The sequence below is a fragment of the Sminthopsis crassicaudata genome, chromosome 2 (assembly GCF_048593235.1).
Source record: "Sminthopsis crassicaudata isolate SCR6 chromosome 2, ASM4859323v1, whole genome shotgun sequence".
NCBI lineage: Eukaryota > Metazoa > Chordata > Mammalia > Dasyuromorphia > Dasyuridae > Sminthopsis > Sminthopsis crassicaudata.
Window position 1 is genome coordinate 373,437,195 of NC_133618.1, and position 21,985 is coordinate 373,459,179.

The window sequence follows — 21,985 nt, forward strand, 5'->3', positions numbered from 1 at the left end:
CTCATCTAGTTTTTTCTTCTGTTCAGGTGGTCTTTAATGTAAAGGCACAATAACATTTCTCTAGGTTTTCTCTTTCTTGGTCATTGCTCCAATGTTCTCCCATTGTGTTTTTCCTTAGTTTCAGTAATTTTTAAAAAATACTAGCTCATCTTAACAAACAATGAAACTCTATAATATTCCCCTCTTTCAAAATTCTATTTTTTTTAAATAAGGGATATTCTTCCAGATGTATAGTGCTGTTATTAACTCCAACCAAAGTCAAATTTGCCTTCTTATATCGGTATTTGCAATTCATTTTCCTTGTTATTAATTTTTTGTGCATATATGTGTGTATTTTGGACCTTTCAGTACATGAGCTTTTTTGTTGCCTTCTTTTCTTGAATTTTTATTTCCTAAGCGTAACTGTTATTCTCTTTGTATTGTATTGAGATGATTATGGAATTGTTTATACCTACTCCCTTTTCAATTTAAAACCTTTTCAAGAAAATCTTTTTTACTCAGCTCCCTATTCAAACTCCATACTTGACCAAGAGGGCATGTTACCATATTTTAAGCCAGCTACAGAGATCTAAATTTAGTTTTCATGTATCATCTCTCTAATTTTTAACCAGCTATTCATTTCTCAAATTTTCCCTTTAAAAATGAATCAGTAAGTTTAAGTCTGACTATAGATCAATGCATTCTCTATTACTCTCTCTTTATATTTAACTTAATTTTTCTTTTTTTTTTTTCCTTCTCTGAGGCTGGGGTTAAGTGACTTGCCCAGGGTCACACAGCTAAGAAGTGTTAAGTGTCTGAGACCAGATTCGAACTCTGGTCCTCCTGAATTCAAGGCTGGTGCTCTATCCACTGCACCACCTAGCTTCCCCTTAACTTAATTTTTCTTAAAGGTTTTTATTTTCATTAGGGTGGGAGCTATGTTTTCTTTCACAACTTGACTATTATGGAAATGTTTTTTCACATGTGGTTTCTTAATTGTGAGTGGGAATAAAGAAGAGAAACTAGAACTCAAAAAATCTTAAAAACAAATGTAAAAATTGTTTTGAATGTAACTGGAGAAAATATTAAATAAACAAATTTTTAAAAAGTCAATCAGTAAGTATTTGTCAAGTGTATCCCTTATTTATATCAAAGATTATAATAAGCACTGAGAATATCAATAAAAAACATGAAACCATACTTGCTCTCAAGAAATGTTCTTTCAGGGGCAGCTAGGTGGTGCAGTGGATAGAGTATCAGTCCAGAAGTCAGGTGGACCTCAGTTCCAATCTGACCTCTGGCACTTAACGTGTCCTATCTGTGCGATCCTGGGCAAGTCACTTAACCTCAATTGCCTCAGCAAAACAAACAAAAAAACCATAAGAAGTATTTTTTCTGAATCCTTTCTCTTTGATCATCACTTGTTCTTTGTGCAGTGACTTCATAACTTTTACCAAGCATTCATTCTGTTATTCAAATAAAATACTTATAAAGTGCTCCCATATCTTGAATTGCTAGATAAACATAAACTATTCCTATTTCACAACAGAATCTTACATACTTATATGAATTACTTAATAGGTAATAGTGATCAGATTTTCTAAATCTTAAATAGTTTTCTATTTCAGATATATGTTCTGAGAAGGCAGCAGACTTCATGGCCACATTAGGCACATTAAGCTGTCCTCATCAAGCACTCTCTTCTCTGTCAGTCTCTTAATAGGTAACCTCTTTTTGGACAGATCTATGAATTCACTTAATCACTCCCTGAGGCAAAAAGTAATTGCTTCCTCCTCAGAGAATCTTACTCTTCACTCCTCAGAAAGAGCCTCACAACTCAACACTCACTGGTCCTTCTATTTCTACATTGTGCCACATTCTTCTAAATTCCAAGCTCATAACACAGATTAAGATGCCATTCTGCCTCTTCATATCTTTTCTCTATTTTTGAAATCCTTCTTTCATTCTTTAGATAAAACTTCATTCTCTTGGACAGTTTGGTGAGTAGATAGCTCTATTATGTACCTGGCACACAGTAGGTATTTAATAAATATTTCTTTTATTTTTTTTTTTAGCTAGAAGTTCAAGTATTTGGACAAACTAATAGATTTTTAAGGTAACATAAAATCTACTGATTACACATTATTATTCCATTTCCCCATATTTACTGTTCTTGTGTTTAAAACTCTTGAGAAAGAGCTAATATTTACATTGTATCTACCCCAAAGCAATTTTCTATTGAAATCAGCCTAGGAGTGTGAATGGCTATTAAGAAATGACCGAGATAGTGGTTGTCCATTGAAAAAGAAATATAATCCTGTCCCTTCTCTGAGACTGTTAGCTATTCTTCATGGCTTATCATACCTATGGAACACATATAGAGTACAAACCCCATACAAACAAACATGTTTTATAACTAACCTTATTTCAAAGCAATTTCCTATTTGTCACATCTTTATTATGTTTTCAATTATACTTAGAGGATCATATTTCCCACATATTGAAATTTTCTTTTATCATAATATATACAGAAAGCATTCAATTTACTTAAGTCACATCCCTTAAGATGAGACCTGCTCTGTCCATTTCAAATATAGTGATGTGTGCCTCCTCTGAACCTCTGAAGCCTGTATTTCTTGTGGTACTCATTGGGCACTTAGATTGTCATCTCATCTTATTGAAGAGGAAGAATGGAAAAATCTCCTGACTCAGAGTTGGAGGACTAGCTTTCCATTCATGTTCAATTACTAATTACTTTTTATCATCATATGATGATCAGATTCAGAATGGAAATCATAGCAATCACAATGTTTTAAGGACCCTTTATAACCTTTCCTTTCCTATCTTTCCAGATTTCGTGCTTTACTTTCCCTCAAAAACTGGGCACTTCAGAGATACTGATTTCTTTGCTGGTCCTCTCACAAGGCTCTCCATCTTCTTACTCTGGGAATTCTCAATGACTATCCCCCTTGTTTGAAATTCTCTCCCTCCTCATGTCTGTCTCTTAACTTCTCTAGTTTCCTTCAAGTCTCAGTTAAAATCTGTTTGCCAGAAAGTTTTTGACCCTATCACTCTTCTAAACTAGTGCCTTCTCTCCTTAGTTATCTGCAGTTTATCCCTTCTATATCCTTTTTGTTCATAATCATTCACATCTTATCCTTCCTTCCCATTAAACTGTGTACTAAACACTATCCTCAGTAAGTAGCATAGTGCCCTGCACACAGTAGGTACTCAATATATACTTGTTAATTGACTGACCTTAGCAACTATTTAGTCCAATACCTTTATTTTTCATAGAAATAAACAAACGCAGAGAACAGAAATGATGACTAAAAGTTACAGAAATAAGTAGTGAGCTAGGATTAAAGCCCAGTTCATTTGGCTCCATACTGCCTCTCTATTTGAATACAAGCAAATTATTTAATTTCTTGTGGATTTGGTTTTCTCTCTGTCTCTTCCAGGCAGGAAATGAGGAAATTCATGAGGAAAGAGTATAATGGAAATGTGCTACTATTTAACAATATTATTTAATTTTTTGTGATTAATAATTTTATCTCTCCAATTAGACAATAAATTTCTTGAGAATAGGTACCATATATTTAGCTGCTTGTCTACTTCTCAGTGTTTTTAAAATAGTAGATGCTAGGTAGTAATTTTTAAAATCAATATATGAAGAAAGGGTTCTGGAACATAGAAGAAAGAATGATTTGCTGCTTTGGAAACCTGGCTTCTTAAGAAGTAGAAAGAAAGATAAGGAATCCCAGAGTCTAGGGAAAAAACATTTGAGAAGGAAAAGATTGTTTTCTTTCTGTACAGGCTTAAGAGTAGGGGTAGGAGTGAGGGAAGACTTTTGAGAGAAATAGAACCTGACTTGGTACTACAAGGAAGAGAGATATTTCAACAAATGGGGGTGGAGGAAATCCATTCAAAGAACAAGGGACATCATGAACCTAGGTACAAGGTTAATCAGGGGCAGAATGACAGTTAGTGATGTTGAGTACTCCAGTTTGGCTGGGGAGTAGAAAACTTAAAGGATAGTACTCTGTGTTCCAGCCAAATGGAAGTACTTTTGATCCTCATTCTGGTAAGAATGGTCGGTCATATCGTTCCCTAATCTTGGAACGCCTTTTGCCTCTCATTTCTACCTGGAGAAATGCTACCCTTCATTCAAGACCTGGCTCTCATGTTGCCACCTCCCATGATGCCTTCTGTCATGTCTGCTCCCTTCCCTGCCTACTCAATTGGATCTGACTAGATCTCATACAATTTTTTCTTTGAATCTTTTACACAGTGCCATGTTTTATTTTAAATAAGTTATTTATTTAGTATCACAACTTTCCTACCAGATTTTGAGATCAATGAGACTGGGGAAGACATTTCATCTGTGGTTCATTTCCTAGTGCCTAGCCTAATGGTAAATGTCTGTTCAAACCCTATTTCCAGAGAAGAGTTTCAAAAATAATTTTCATAATGGTCATCTTAATGGAATCATATTGTAAACACTTTGGTAGAATAAGTTCTCGTCTGTTAAAATTATATATCATTATAGTCATGTATCATATGTAGAACTTTATATGTGGAATCAAATTGTGAAACTTTAAAGGTTAAAGGAAATTTCATCTATTTCAAATTTCTTATTATATTGTTGAAGAAACTAAGGACAAGGAAGAGGAAGTGAGGGACTTGTCCATAGTTACATTGGAAATAATCAGGAAAAACACTTTTAAAACACTTTCTTTTTTTTTATTTTAATTGAGCACCATGATAGGATTTGGAAAGACTAGATGTGGGAGGTTAGGAAATTTACTGACAATGGAGCTTAAGCTTCTTGAAGTCAGGAACTTCCATTTCTTTGTCCCTTAGGAGCTAGCATAGTATCTCAGATGTAGCAGGGTTTTATAAGTATTTTTCTCTAAATTTAATTGGCAGCTGTTCATCTTCTGTCATCCTCTTAAGGATAGGAACTCAGCATTCTAAACCCTACTGTGTTTAAAATCATTTGCTAAGGGTTCTATGATGGTAAGAGACCTTTAAGAGTTAAGATATTTTAAATCATGGAATAAGAAGTTACCAAAAAAAGTTTTTGAAACTCTTTAAGAATGGAATGGATAGTTCTTTGAGATTACTTAAGTGAAGCAGGGAGACAGAAGAGATGGCAGCATGACAGAGGAAGTGCTGAAAGTAGAGTTTGTTAGTTTGATTCCCATACCTGCCATTTATTACCTGTGAATTTTTACTCAAATAACTTAAGACCTCTACATCTCAGAGGCTCTCTGAGTTTTTCATTTTTAAATGAAAGCATTGATATTATTGGTATAATGTGGAGGAGCAGGTAGAGTCTTCTATTTATTAGGATGCTTTGGTCTCTACTAAGTAACAATTTTTTTGGCCTTCTTTAATTAGAAAGACTTCAGGTGCCTGAGTAAACACTATAGTTTTTTTTTTAATAGCACATAAACACATTTGTATATAATTATTCTGGTTTCCCTTTGTGATTTATTCTCTTTTTTAGAGCTCTTGTCCAGATCTTATATTATTTATATTATGTCTATCCCAAAGCACAAAGTACTCAATCGTTGCTAAGGTTTTTGTTTTTTGTTTTCTTTTCTTTCTCTGACTCTATAATGAGTTATCAAGCATCTATATTTCTTAATCCACTATTTTCCAACCATGGTGGTAAGCTGGTATAAACTAACTTCCTCCATTGCTTTGTAAAATGAGATTACAGAATTTCTTTCTCTATAAAGCTTTGAAATCTAAAATCTTTCTGAGATTATCCATTATGATGCTTCTTGAAGACAGGCTGGATTAGGCAACTTCTTAAAGTCCTTTCCATTCCTATGTCCACAGTTATTTTCCATTCTCTGATAAGAGTGGCCCCTAGTGGTGGGCAGTGTCAAATGATAAGCAGATTTTTGAACTTGAATCTTAACTTCTGAAAGATCTAGATTCCTACAATAGTAAACTCCTTCTTCATAAATGTCTCATATGTCTTCCTTTGACTTTAGTCATAGACAGGAGACATATATGTTTTAAATATCCAAATATACTGCAGATGTAGGCTTTAAAATTCCAATTTCCTAAAATGCAGTCTGAAAGATAGAGATATCAGGCTGGCTTTATTGAGCTCATGACCCAAGTACTTTCCGTTAGTTTTTTTTTTTTTTTTAAAGGATCATAATATGCCCATTATATAGTAAAATAGAAAGAGTACTTTATTTGGAATTAGAAGACCTGTGTATAAATCCTGGTTTTGCTATTTACTATACTAGAGGCAACAGCCTAGTAAAGTGTTAGATTTTTTTTTTAAGTGTTGGATTTATTGAAAAGAAGAAATCAGTTTAGATCTTTCCAAAGATGACTTCTAGTTGTATGACTCAGTGCTCACCTTGGTTTCTTCATCTATAAAATAGAGATAGTAATAACAACTACCTTATAGGATTGTTATATCAAATGAGATAAAGTCCTTTACCTCCTCAAAGCATTTTACTACTACTACTACTACTACTACTACTACTACTACTACTACTACTACTACTACTATCATTGCTACCACTACCATTACCACCACCATCACTACTATCACTATCACTACTACTACTACTACTACCACCACCACCACTACTACTATTACTATTACTACTACTACTACTATCACCACCCCTACTATGATCTTGGACAAATTATTTCATCTCTTGAATCTTAAATTTCTTCATCTGTAAAAGAAAAAAAAAAGTGGGAGTGACTCACTTAGATTTCAGATGCCTATTATCTTAAATCTTATCACCTCCTTATTTATTCACTTCCAGCCTTCCTTCTAGGTTCTATACCTATTTGCTCCTAGAACAGTAGGAACAATTTTTTTTTTCTTATTGGAAGCACTCCAAAGTGTGTGGTACTGTTTGGTCCATAGGCAGCATGAAAGGAAACTTTCCAAAAACATATAGTATTCACAAGTTTAAAGTTGAAATGGACTTGGGGGGCTAATTGATCTAGCCACTCATTTTATAGATGATGAAAGTAGGTATCTATACTTATAAAGTTAGGTCTATCTGCTGCATTGAAAAAACCCTCAAAATTTCAATTCTAATTTAAACCAGAAATTATAATTCTCACTGCACCCCAGAGGAAGTTCCCTAAATCCTAACAGCTCCAAAAAGGAAAAGATCATAATCTAATGATTAGAGGCCTGAAGGATGAATGAGACCTACACAATAATTTAGCAAGAAATAAGGACAATAAGCCTAGTGAACAATGTAGTGGAAAGAGAAATGGCTTTGGAGTCAAAGACTAGGGTTCTAATCTTTAAGCTAACACATTATTTGATCTTGGATAAAACTCTTGGCCTCTCTTGATCTTTATTTTTTCATCTCTTAGATGAAGAAGTTGGATGAAATTATCTTTGAGACCTTTATATGTTAAAGCCTTTGATTAGCTCTAAAATTCTCTTCCTCTTACTGGGCAGACCTACAATATTTTTAGTTCTGGTTGTTCCATGCAAACATTCTTCTTCTTTACAGTCTTGGTGGGTCCAGAAAAGTAAAAGGACCCCAAAGAGAAAAATAAATTTAACTGAAGTAACTCCATATGGTTGAAGCAATGAAAAATGAACACAATTGAAAAACAAATTGAATTAATAAAGGAATTAATGTGAAGATAAATCATCAAAGTCATGATAATGTAAAAGACAAGAAAAGTAAGTCAGTATCCATCCAAGGAAATGAAAAGCATGAAATATATGCAAAACTGAAGCAGGAGATGAATCTGGCACAAATTGAAATATATAGAGATGTAGCATGAAATAACAATTGGAAATCCAACTAAAGTGGACCTTTCAACTGGGAGCAACTCCATGCAATAAGAGGCAAAAGAAAGAGCATTGAATTTGGAGAGTTTGAAACTTGGTTCTGGTGATTAGGCATAGTGATTAGGCTCTTTTTAGATATTAGGATTTTTTGTTTTCCTTTAAAAAAATGAAACATTTCTTTGCTTCAATAAACCTACATTCTTGGGCAGGGGAAAGGATAAAATGTGGATATAGATAAGTAAGTGCCATGTAATTTGACTGTAGGATATGAATGAAGGAGGGCAGATTATGGAAATTAAAGTATAGAATGACAGAAAAATTATGAAAATGAACATCAATCAACATCCTCTTTTTTTCCTTCTCTTTCTCCTTCTTCTCCACCTTCTACTTCTCCTTTTCCTTCTTCGCTTCTTCTTTCTCCTCTTCTTTTCTGTCTCTGTGATTTTCTGTCCCTGCCTCTCTCTCTGACTTATATCTCTCTTCTTTTCCTCTGTCTCTCAGAATGAATTGATACAGAATAATAAGTTTCAAAATGCTGATGTAATTTCCTGGTTTTCTAAGCATCAAAAGTCAAGATGTTCCTTTAGTTTGGAAAGGATGAATGGGTGAATAGATGAGTTGGAGAACAAGGAGATTAGGGGATGGGAGATGGAGGGTTTTTTTTTTGGGGGGGGGGTGAGGAGGCATATTGGGAAATGTATAGGCAGGGAAGCTGCATCTGACTGAATTAATGTTAAATCCTTGCTTTGGAAGGAAAAGAGAAGATCATATTTGCTGTGAATTCTTAAACAAATCTCTTTTCCTATCTGGTTCTCAGTTTCTTCTTTTGTTGAATGCGAGTTTGGTCTAGATCAGGAGAGGGGAACTTTTTTTCTGCCAAGGGTTATTTGGATATTTATAACATAATTCTTGGGCCATAAAAAATTATTAATTTACAGAACTCAAATAGTGGGAGGTTGTTATACCTACCTTGCAGCTCATCATCACTTTGGTTGATTATACAAATCATTTCTATAGCCTTACATGTCCCACTTATCCCCAGTTAGAAGTTCCCCATCCCTCCTCTAGATGATATTAAAGGTATCTTCAAAAATCTAACACTTTGTAACTTTATGAGTTACTTCTGAATGGAAAGTTCTGATTCTATGGTCCTTCACCATAAAGGTAAGGAGCTAGATGGTATAATTATTCAATTGGATATGGGCATTGCAGGATGGTCATTCTTGGCCTGTTTGGTCTGAGTTATGTGCAGAGACTGGTAGGAATAAACTAGGTCAGGTTCCTACAATGGACTGTGAATTCTTCTTAGTTATTTTGTCTTTTCCTCTATCAGCCTAAACTTGGAATCAGAAGATTTGTTATTGAGTCCTAATCTGATTTTAGTAATTATTTTACTATGATGTATATTGTAGGGAAATCATGAGGTTATATCCAGGCCAAAATAAAGCACAAAATCAACAACAACAACAAAAAAAGAAGTCAGGTTTTGTTTTCTTGTTTCTGTTGACCATCATTCATAACAAAGGCAGAGACTGGGCTCAGGAGGAAAAATTGCTATGCTCTAGCCATCTTCACTTAACTTTATTTCTACTCGTTAATTTGTATGTCATTCTGGAAGATTTTAGGAGAGTGGGCTTTGTAGTCTCGATCCTCACAATAGCTCTTATGAAAGTGCTGTTTTTTGTTTGTGTTTTGGGAAGGGGAAGAGAAGAAGGAAGAAAGACTTAGTAAAATGGTAACAAAGTCTCTGTAATAGATTGACTAGAAATTATTAGTAATTTCTAATCCATAATCAGTTGTCTGAAATCATAGACCTGGAATTAACATTAGACATAGAAAACAAACAAACAAACAATAAATAAATAAACTTAACCTTACCCCGGATCACTCTAACTAGCTTTTGTTAGTTGTCAGGCTAGATAAGGTGACCCACAGACAATGAAAGAGACAGTATGTCCTTGTCAGGAAGAGAGTTTCTGGCTTTTTCACCTTAGGAGACTTGAGCAAAGAGAATTTTCGTGACCAGAGAAAATATACCTGGCAAAGGCCAGTCATCATCATCATCATGACATCAGGAACCCTACAGAGTCAAAGGTATTTCATACCTTGATCTTGTTTGGACTCTGACCTTGTTGGTTCATATCCTGAACATATGAATTAGCTATATGAGTGGCTTACATGTGTGTTCCCTTGTTACATATCTCTAGCTTCCTACACAGAGGTGGAATCTGTGGAAGAATTTGCTCCAGTGTATGCATTATTAGAATAGTATCTTGTTTTTCTCCCTTTTCCTCCACCCCCACAGTGTTTGATTGAATCTCTTGTTTTGAACTATCCTGTCTTTTAGCTGGTAAAAGAAAACACAGTGGAGATTTATGAGCAATAGTTTTTGAGTAGGTATTGAGTCAGAAACTGGAATTCAGGATAACTTTTCTGGGAACCTAAAAGTGAGTAGAGTAGCCCAAGAATTACAATAGATTTATTTATATAGATACATTTCCACATTTTAAAATGATTTATTCACTTTTGAAAACAAAGATCAGAATTAAGTCTTAATTTACCTGGAAAGCTATATTCTTTACATATAAAGTTATAGATTCAATTTATCTAGGAAATTATATTCTAATGTTATTTATCTAGAAAGTTATATAATACCATAATGCAACATATTTCTAAGTTCATGAATATTATTCAACATATCTTGTTCTTTTTCTTCTTTCTTTCAGACTGAGCTGAAAACAGGGAAAGAATCTAGATGAATAATGTCATAATGTAATATTAATGCTGTCAATTGTTTTCAAAATACCAATGAACAGGTGTCCCCTTTCCCTTTCCTCTTTAGTCTAAAGGTTATTCCTAAAAAGCAGTCAACATATTTTTAAAATTTTTTTGAGACTGAGACTTATTTACCAGGAAAATACAAAGTATTTGTTTTACTATACACTACTCTCCTATTGACACAAGTTTGTTAAACTAAAGCCATTTGATAACAAATAGAAGTTCACTTCAAACACTGAAAAAAAAATTTTTCAAACCAGTAGTTATGACGTGAAATTAGTTGCAGATTAAACCCCAAGGTCACTCATTTTGTTAAATATTAGTCAAAAGTTGCTGCTTTGTACAAAACAAAACAAAAACAGAAATATACTCTTGGTAAAATCTCTCAAAAAAGAGAGCCGGAATATGACTAGGTTTTCTCACATGACTTTCATTTCAGAGTCTATTAAAATATTATAAGCCGACTCTTAAAAACACAGAAATCTTGGGAGTCATTTACCCTTCCTTCATAGTTCTCTCAGAAGCTTTCAGAAAAGAAATCAATTATGTTTGAGTCTAGTTGGCACATTCTGCCTACACAGAAAGCAGCTAGATTTCTTTTTCATAAATCCTAAAGGAAACAATTAATTCCATATGTCAAGTTAACATAGAATAATTTTATTTTTTATTTTCATTAAGACTTCTTTTTAACCAATAGAAGAGAAAGAGATTTTAATCCTTTGCCACTATTTACCTATGCATTGTTTTCTTGGTTTGGGTTTCTGTTAATTTTTATTATTTACTTAATTTCCATGAAGGTTAAAAAAACCCAAAACAAACATTTATTGGTACCTGTCAGCTCTAAATTCCATATCTGCTGTAAGAAACATTTTGAGAATTTTGAATACTCTGACAAAATTAAATATCACAATGATTGATTTTTAAGAGAACTCATTTTTCTTGAAGTTCACTTTGCTTTTGATTGTTCAAACTATTCTTTTTCAAACTATTCTCAGAGGAGTTTAATCTCAGATGTTTGCTGGTTGGGAAAAGTTCTCTTACCTATTTTAGTTACCAAGACTTTGAAAAGTAAACAACAGATATTTCAAATAATTACAAAAGCTTGTTTGCCTATTTGAATGTGTATTAAAAGGAGAAATGGAAAGTGTAATCGGGTAGACACAGATATGCATCTGTTATTTCTGCAGCCTCTTTATATTTTCTTCACCAAGGCTGGAGAGGTACATTACTAAAGGCTCCCAGAAATGCTATCTAGGATAGGCAGGATTTTAGAGCGTATAGCCCAAAGAAGCTACTATTTATATAATAAGTCTTCCCCTTTCCCTCAGTTGCTCTTTGCATTCTGGACACATATTTTATCATTTCAGAATCAAAAGACAATAAATGTAAAGCATTTTGTCAACTCAAAAGAAACACAAAAACACAATTTAATAATTATTCTTATGATAACAGCTCCTTGAGTTAATGTTGAAGGGAATTTAAAGATCTATTCCAAACCCCCTCAATTCACACAGAAAACAGATCCAGAGAAAGGAAGGGACTTGTAATGTGCTTTTGTTTACTTCCCTATCTTATGAGTAAAATCATGTACTTATTTTAATCATTATTTTGTAGATGAGGAAAGAGGGGCTGGAGAGCTTAAGTAACTTGCTCACAATCACACAGCCTATTGTATCAGAACTAGGGGTCATTTGAAACCAAGACCAGCAATTTAGACTAGAATGAATTCCTTATTAAACTACAATATATTCAGTTGCAAAGCTTTTGCTTGGAACTGAAGCGTTTGGATTTCAAGTCCTGTGTTTTTTACCATCATTTACATTATTTTTGTTCTAAAAGACAAAAATATAAGTACACCAGAGGATACTTCACTAGTTAGGAGTTAAATTTGCCAATCCTGCCTCACAAATTTATAGATATTGTGCAATTTCTGAATTGACTATTCAGCTGAACGGTTGGCTACAGAGAGAACCCAGGAGTGTCTTAACAGCTGTATTAAATGACAGGCAACTTTCAATGCAGGGGAAAGGTCCACCTTCCCCAGCTCTTCCTCTCATCATGTTTGCTACATTTCTAGCTTTGAGCCCTTGGTAACTGCTCATTAGAAACTGTCATACTAGAGCATGGGAAATCGAATGGATAGGGCAGCTCTCTGTAGGTGTGTAACGTTGTGTTGTTTGTGTCTCTGTGTTGGAGTGGTAGTGCTGGTGGTGCTGTTGCTGCTTCTGGTAGTAGTTGTATGGAGAGGAGACGGGAAATAATGGTCTGAAAGTGGGCGTTTAGAGAGGAAAGGAGTATTTAAAAAGTGAACTGAATTTGTGGCAGGTGGAAAAAAAGTTCACAGACTTCTTTGGCTATCTGCCCAATGAGAGTTTTATCTAGAGTTTTTCTTCTAAACGCAACAAGTTTAGAGTTTGAGAATCATTTCATTTTACAGAATAGAAAATCAAGGCCCAGAGAAGTTAAGTGAGATTTGCCCATTAAGTAGCAGTCGGGATTCGAATACAGTTCTTCGATTTTTAATTCAGTGGTTCGTTCTCCTTCCTCCACTTGTCGGGCTGTGATTTAATAGCCAGGAATCCCAGTCCCACAAATGTTTCTCCTCCCCCTCCCCCTCCCCTTCCCTAACCATTTCCTCATTCTCCCAAATCCTAAAGTTTCAGAAATCGGAAAGTAACCTTTACAACTCCCAAAACAAAGTCTCTTTCTCAAACAAAGGCAGTATCATCCGGCCCCCCAGGGACATATTAGGGGCAACAGGACCTTTCTCACCACAAGGGCTTTCTGTTGGCAGGGAGCTAGCTAAACCAGAGCTGACAGTAAAGCGCATCTCCGGGATAGATTAACTCCGGGCACAGGCTACTAAAAGCGAGTGTCCTGAGTTTACTTTTCCGCCTGGCTTCAATCTGACTTTTATCTTCGCTCTCCTCCTCTCCTACAGCCCCCATCTTAACGAATTCCAGACTTTCTACTCAGGAGGGGCAGGAATTCAGCCCCAGCGCTCTTTCGGTTCCCTCCAGGGATTTCGGTTAGCTGGGAAAGACTGTTCCACGCCCAGCAGGAACTTCCAGTTAAAGCATACCTTTTGTAAATTGCCTGGGTGCACCTTTTGAAGGTCTGGTGTTTTTGATTTTTTTCTTCCTCCCCCCACCCTTCCCTCGTACTCCCCGCGCCTTGGCTGAGAGAATAACATTAATATGTTCAATGCCATTCCCCTCTTCCCCCCCCCCCCCCAAGTTCCATTCCCTGGCAGATTAAGGATTTGTCACTCTTGCTGCTTTTTCCCCTTCCTTATAGTCTCATTCTGAGCAGGGTAAGGAAATCTCGGCTTGAGGACAACTAGCTCCCGATGACTGGATTAGGAAGCAAAAATTGTTTATTCATTAGTTCATTCATTCATTCTACAAACACAAGAGGGAGAGTGATGTGGTGCAAAGAGCTCAAGCTGGAGGTTTTCGCTTGGTATCTAGGCTCTGCTTACTACCTGTGCTGTACTGGGCTCCGTCACATTCTCTCCGGGTCACATTCTGTGTAAAATAAGGGGGTCGAATTTGACTGTTTCTAAGGTCCTCTCTAGCGTCTGATCTTATAATTGTAGGAATGTCTCTACCTTTCTCTAAACGTACAACCGAAAACACACATTTCCAGTTTTTCCTCCAACCACAAGTTCTGAGACCCGGGAGGGGTGAGACAGGGAAGGGAGGATTTATGCCAGCCCAACTATTGTCCGAGGAGGCCAAAAGGAGAAGCACTTTGCAAGTTGATGAAGAAAGATAGTGATGATAGGCATTAGTGGAGAAGTCAATAAGCTAACTGGGTTCAACTAGGTGGCCTAGATGATATATTGCCGAATTTAGAGTCAGGAAGAGATTCTTTTCTGAGTTCAAATCTGACCCCAGCCCTTTAGTAGCTTCCGGGACAAGTCACAACCTTTCTATCTGTTTCCAAATCTATAAAAAAATGTCAACCTGCTCCAATCTTTGGCAAGAAAACTCCAAGCGCGGTCAGGTAGAGTAGAAATCGACAGAAAAAACGATTCAACACAATGGATAAACTAGAGATGCATTGTAAAGAACTCTGGATTTGCATATATATATATAATATGTATATATTATATATATATATATGTATGTATGTATACACACACTCACATACACACATGTGCACACACACACAAATACAAACTGGGATCCAGGACCATGGCCACTGACGAGGAAAGTCACTTCCTCTCTATGTCTCAGTAGCCTTTAAAATGCTGATAAAATAATACTTAATCCCCTTCTCTTGGAATCAGTGTACGGTCCAAATAAGATAATATATGCAAAGTGCTTCTTAATCTGTAAAGTGCTATATAAATGTCAGTATTATTTCTAGCAGCTGTGTGACTATGTACACGTTAGTACTCTTCTCCCAGTCTCAGTGTTCCTCTTCTATGGAGGTGGTTGGGCTGGAAGATCTTTCAGGTCCTTTCTAGTTCGAACAGTGTAGCGTTCTTTTGGGAGATTTGGAAGTGGTAGAAGGCCGAGAGCGACGAACTAAAAGCTGAGAATGAGATTCCTAACAAGAGGGGGGCTTTGAGGTCAGCTTTTGTAAAGACCAAGTATGCAATCGTATGCAATCAGAAATCCAAAAAGGGAAGCCCCCGCCCTCTTCCATTCTACTTCTTGCCCCTCAAAGGGTTGCTTATTCCTCCTCGGTGGGGGGGAAAGTGATGGGGGAGCAAGAACCCCTCCAAAGGGAGAGTCGCTCCTTTCAAAGAGCAGCGACCCCCCCCTCTTAGTTCCTCAACACCTCCCCCCACACACACCGCCCCCGCTCCTTGCCTCTCGCCTTCCAGGCCTCCCAGCGAGCTTCTCTGGGAGTTTCTCAGGCTGTCACCAACCTGAGAAGTCCTGCCTTCCTCCGCCCCCCACCTCCCCAGCAACCCAGGGAAGTTACAGCCCCCAAGGGAAGGAGGTGGAGACCACCCACGGTGGCCTTTTATCTGGGAAATATATTTCAGGGCAGGGGGTGGGGCTCGGCCAGGGGAATGGAGGCCCAAAGCGAGTCCTAATGATGTGTTTAACAAATGGGGAGGATGCGAGGCCTGGGCCGGGGAGTGGAGAGTGCAGGCGGTGCGGGCCCGGGAGAGATGGGGGCATTGGCCCCCCGGGCAAGGAAGAAATCAGACTCTGAGGGTGACTAAAAACAACGACACATGGAAACTGGGGGCTATTTTTTTTAATCGGAAAAAATCATAAACCAAAACAAAACAGCACACACAACGCCAAACACCAAAATAATACCCCCACGTACGTGAACTCACATGTAAACAAGGGAAGAGAAGTTGCTAACAGCTGCCCTCCCCTCTTCCCTCTTCCCTTCCCCCATAGACAGCCCGGAGCCACCTAATGCCTCGGAGCTGGAGGATGGGCATAAAAAAGAAAAGAGCGAGGCGGGAGACCTGGGGAAAGGGGCTCTGGCCACTGATCTCCTTTCAAAACAAGGGAGACTGAAAAATTTACGGGGAGAAAACAACCGAAGGCGGCCGGTTCTTGGCCCGGGACAAAAGCACAACGTGTTACATAAAGCTCCCCGGGACTGCGCACCGATCTCGCCCTCTAGCCAGGGCATGCTCAGTGAGAGGGAGGGGGTGCGGTTTATCAGGAGATAGTCACCTTGGAGAAGGGTTTCAGCCTTCTATGAGTCGAGGTCGGGTGATAGAAGAGTTAGGAAGTGGGAGGCGAGGGAGAAGAGGATGGGAGAAGGAAGGAGGAGAAAGATCTAGAAGTATGGTGGATGAAGAGAGGAAAATGCAAGCTAGAGGGGAACAAGAGGAAGAAGACATAAGGAGAAGGGTACTGGAGTGGAAGCTAGTTCGTGTGCTGAAGCCTATTCCCATTAGACAAGATTCATTAAGAAACTTTCAAGTCGATTTTAATCATATTAACAGCCCTCGGGACATAATTTGGGCTGAAAAGTACGAGAAAGACTAGATAAAAGCATGTGGAAGAAATCTGAGGAGAAATAGAAGTCAGGGCAGCTTAGGGCAGTTCCTCGAATTTTAGAGAATAACAATCTTTTCATCTCCCCCTACCTCTCAATTACCTTAGTTTTAGGCTACCTTAGGCAACCAGGGGACACATTTCACAGAAGTGTGAAAACCAGAGTTTTTAGAAAATGCATTATTTTGTAATTTTTCTCCCAATAAAGATAGAAAGTGGAAGTAGGAAAGGATGAGTCAAGGAGGTTGAGACTGGAGGAAGAGGAAGACGGATAGAGATAAGAAAAATTCAGAAAAATCTGAGTTAGAAGAGATTTGGAAGCCATTTTAGTAAAATTCAAACCTAATTACAAATGTCCTCTACAATGTTCCAAGAGATTCAGACTATGTTTCAAGGACCTTGAACGAAGTGGCCTACAGTACCTCCTTTTAGAAGTTGGTTCCATCTATGTCTAATGTCTAAAATGGCATTAACTTTTTTTTTTTTTTTTGCTTCCTTGTAATACAGTTTAGGAAGACCTGGATTAAAATACCACCTCAGACAATTGCTAACTGCATGACTCCAGGCAAGTCATTTAAGCTTTCTCAGGCTCACTTTCCTCTTCTGTTAAATCGTGATAATATTGGCACCTTTCTCTCTCGTTGTGAGGATTAAATGAAAGAATATTTGTAAACCATTATTAGCAAAGTGGCTGGCAAGTAGCAGACAATCAGTTTGTTCTTTCCTCCACTCCCTTTCCTCTTAGGGTTGTTTACAAGGATTAGAAGGGATAACACTTAAAACACTTTGCAAACCTTAAAGTTTGGAAGAAAAAAAAAAGTTTTACTAGTGTTAACTAATATTGAGATTAACCTCCTTAAAACACCTAGATTTTTTTTTTATCTGAGAAAACAAAATGTTGGCTAGCTATATCTCCTTCATCTTGTACTTGTAAAATAGATTTTTTTGAGTCCAAAGATGTCTTAATCTTTATTCTATATGATTTTAGCTATGATTCAGTGTTCTATATCACTAGAAAGTAATCTAGACAATTCACTTTTGATTCTGACTAGATAACCCAAGTGCTATTCATGTCTCCTGGCTTTGGATTATCTGCAAATTTGATAATCATGTGAGCCCTACTTTTATTCAGTCCCCAAATGGCTTAATAGTACAGGATCAAGTATATGTCTCAGGAGCATTCCCCTAAAGATTTCAACAAGGCATTGAGTCATTTTGTCTGCTCTTTCAGTCCAGCTATTCAGTCCATTTCGAAAACATCCACATGTCCCATGGTCTGATCTCTAACTCTCATCTTGTCAATGAGAAATTTATGGGATATTTAAAACTAATAGCCATTCCTTAATAGATAAGTGGTCAAAAGATATAAACAAACAGTTCTCAAAAGAATGTCCTAAATCTTTATTAACAAGAGAAATACAAATCAAAATAAACCTTTCACTTCATATCCAGCAATATAACTGGCAAAAATGGACAAAAAAAAATTGGCAACAGTTAATGTTGGAGGAGCATAAGAACACTGTGATATGGTACATCCATTTTGGAAAGCAATTCAGAATGATGTAAATAAAATGCTTTAATGCCCATACTCTTGGAACCAGAGACTCCATACCTGGGCTTAAAAGAATCTCATTGGAGAGAGGACCAGCCCTGGAGTCAAGAGGACCTAAATTAAAATCTAGTCTCAGACACTTACTAACTGTGTGATCTTGGGCAAGTCATTTAACCCCAATTGCCTCTTTAAAAAAAAAAAAATCTAGGTAAACAGAACTTTTATGTAGATGATTGGTGAGATTCTTTTAAGTAATCTTTCCCCAGCATCTCAAAATAATAATAAATGCATCTAACAGAAAAAAGATCAGCAATGATAAAAGCCAAAGAGAGGAGAATTTACTCTAAGATCCATTTCACAGAAAAGTCAGCAGAGAAGTTGGTAAGAAAAGAAAAAAACGTAGATATCCAATCATAGGCTCTAATATATTAAATAAATATAATAGGAATACAAGAAAATGACTTGAAAACCCAAATGAGAATTAAAATGCTACACCACAAATTAGGTGCTACCTTTTATTGCAGATATTTCCTGATGTCCACAGTTATTGTTGTTCTTGCCCATATTGGTTTTTTTACTTTCTATCTACATATTTTTCTGCAGACAACTTGTTTTACCCCTGTAGAATTTAAGTTCCGTATGGGCAAGGATTTTGTCTCTGTATTTTCAGGAAATGTCACACAGTAAATGCTCAATAAATGCTTACTAAATTGAGTGGAATTGAAGTGAACAAATTGAGATCTCCAGATATGATTAATGCAATAACTTTAAGAAACTCCAGAATACAGAGCAATGCAAGAATAAAAGAAATAAATAAAGAATTGAATTTGGACAGAAATTAAAGTTCTACAAGACAAAAAATAAATAACAGAATAATGTCCAACATCTCCAAAACAATAGATTCTCTGGAAAAGGGTATAGCAACTTTGGAACTGAAAAAATGCAAAAATGGAAGGAAGATTGTTAGAGCAAGATGAAGAGAAAAAAAAAATTGTTATGAGGGAATCGCTTTCTTGGAACAAGGAAGGGGAAAGATACAGGAGAAATCTGGGCTATAAAAAAGGAGGCAACTATCTATCTGTCTGTCTTTCTGTCTATCCAAATCAATGTTAGAAGAAAACCTTAGATCTTTACAAGCCAAGGTAGCTGACCTGACTGAATGGATCTGAGAGAAACAGATCTTTAACAAAAAATAGAATTAAAAAACTAAATATTATTCATCAGTACACTATATAAGAAAATTCCTCAGAAGTACTGGAAAAAGTGGACAAAGTACAGATAGATGTAGTCCACAGAAATTTGGCAAAGAGAAACCTATTAATATGCCTTGCCTATAAAAGGTAATCAAACTTTAGAATTTCCATTGAACACCAAATCTTGTAAGCATCTAGTCCATAGAAATCTGACAGAAAGAAATCCTAAATTTGAATTATCTATAAAAGTGACCAAGCTTCAGAACCTCAATATTGAATATCAAAGCTTACAAGCATCTAAGACGATGAAATGTACCAGATTATTCTCATTTTCAAGAAAACAGGAATGTATTATTTTGAAAAGCAAAAGAAATTTGTTTGCATCCCCAAATTAGTGTATCCTGAAAAACTGAGCTTAAATTTTCTGTCAAAAAGGAAGCTCTGAAAAAGATAAATGTGGCCAGGGAATTTAACAGATTAACTCATCAAACAAAAGATCCTTGAGAAAGATAAAGCAGGAGTAGCACAAAAATAGGTATTTAATTAATAAAAGTGTTTATAAAATTCTCTCTTTGCTTCAGGTCACTGAAAGAATACTTCTGAATAAACTTCAAAAAGAGAGAAGATTTATCAATTCCAATCTTATATTAGAACCCAGATCTCTGATTATGCAATTAATATTTCTGGAAGTGAAACATAAGTTTTATTCCATAGATGAAGATCTTTCCAAAAAGAATATGATAGTAAAGAGAATAGGAGGATCCAGAGACCCTCTCTACTTGATTTGGGCCAGAAAAGAATGGGAGTCCTTTCTTTTGTAATAGTTCATCCTTCCTTGTAACTGAACTGGGGAAATTATGAAAATAACACTTGGAGTTAGAACCCTTATTTTAGGGAACATGCATCTAATTCCATCAATAGAAATGTGTTGATGTAGGACTTTTCCAACAACACTTTATTGTGGAAGTGAGGAGGTTCTTTCAAGACTTGCAGAAGGTTCTATCTGGGAAGAATTGACTCTTGGTTGAGTCCTTCAATTGAATTCAATTGCTTCTTTCCTCTAAATATATTTCCAGTCCCCCTCCAGCAAAGAATAGCTGTAAGTTTCTGAAGAAAAGCAGAAAGAGCAAGCAGATGGGGAGAAAAGAGGACCAGAGGTATAATATGATTGACAGAAGGATGAACAGGTGATGAAATTAAGATGATGGTTTTACCTAACTCTTCAGGGTCTGAATATAAAGCTCCTTCTCTTGTTTCACATGGACTCCTTAATGAATTAGTATTTCTGGAAATGGGTAGCCATAGAAAAAGGGTTCTTTGTACAAAGACATGAAAAGGAAACAATGAGGGAATCAGATGTAGATTAGTTTTGTCTTCCAGAAATATCAAACAATATCAAGATTATCGAGAGAGTAAAGTATCAGTGGGATTTGCGAATATACTAGAAAGGGCAAAGAAAAAAAAGGGATAAATTAAAATATTTCTTGGAAACAGACAAGATAGATAAATTCAATTCAGAAAAGAGAGAAATAGGCTGAGGAGGAAGAGAGAGGAATAGTCCAATAAAATTACATTCAAGCAATTTTATTTTGGCCTACAAAACAGGAAAGTTGAGTGAGGGTCTTTGGAAAGAGCCTGAGATTAGGGTAGTGTAAAACAAAATAACCCCCCTCATAGGTACATCATATTGATTTTATACACATACATATTTAAATATATATTCTATGTATATACATATATTCTCCATTAAGCCAAATGATTTTATACATACACATATATAACAGATTTTAATGGAGAAGCATAAAATTTATTATTATATATATACATATAAATATTTATAACTTTGGTTATATGAAATTACTAAATTTGTCAATAAAATGGAAGAGAACGTCATTTGCTACATAAAAAAATAAATTTAAAACATAAAGACACAAAGTTAAAATGAAAGAATGCAACTAAATTTATTATGCTTTAAACAATTAAAAAAGAAACTACTAGTTACAATAAGACTTTTATATATGGCAACACTAAAGATTGATTCTGTCAAGAAAAACAAACAGGGAAATTACATTATGCTTAATGATACTATAGACAATGAAACAATATTTTAAAATACATTTGTATCAAACTGCACAGTGTTATAAGGAGTGAAAGAAAAATATTATTAAAATTAAAAAAAATACAGACATTAAATACAAGTGACTATCATTTCTTTTTTCAGATATGAATAAGTCTAGCAGAAAGATAAAGGAAATTACAAATTAAAGCATATTATTGGGACAATGAGATATGAAAGATCAATGATAATTTTAAAGGGAAATTGATACAATTATTATAGAATAATATTAAAGAATGTGTGTATTTTTCAGCAATAAATAGTACCTTTACAAAAATGGATCCTATGTTAATGAATAAAGATATTCTAAGCAAATATAGAAAATAAAAATCCTTTTATGCAATAAAAATAGTAATCAATAAAAAAGTATCAAAAGATATAGACAAAATGAAGCCTAAATGACATTCTAAATAATAAGGTTGAAGAACAAATCCTAGAAATAATTTTTCTAAAGAGAATGATAACTATGTGACAATATATCAAAATATATTGGATACAGCTATAGCAATTCTTACAGCAAATTATTGTTTCTGAAGACAATTAAAAATAGCTTAAGAGAAGATTAATAAATTGAGT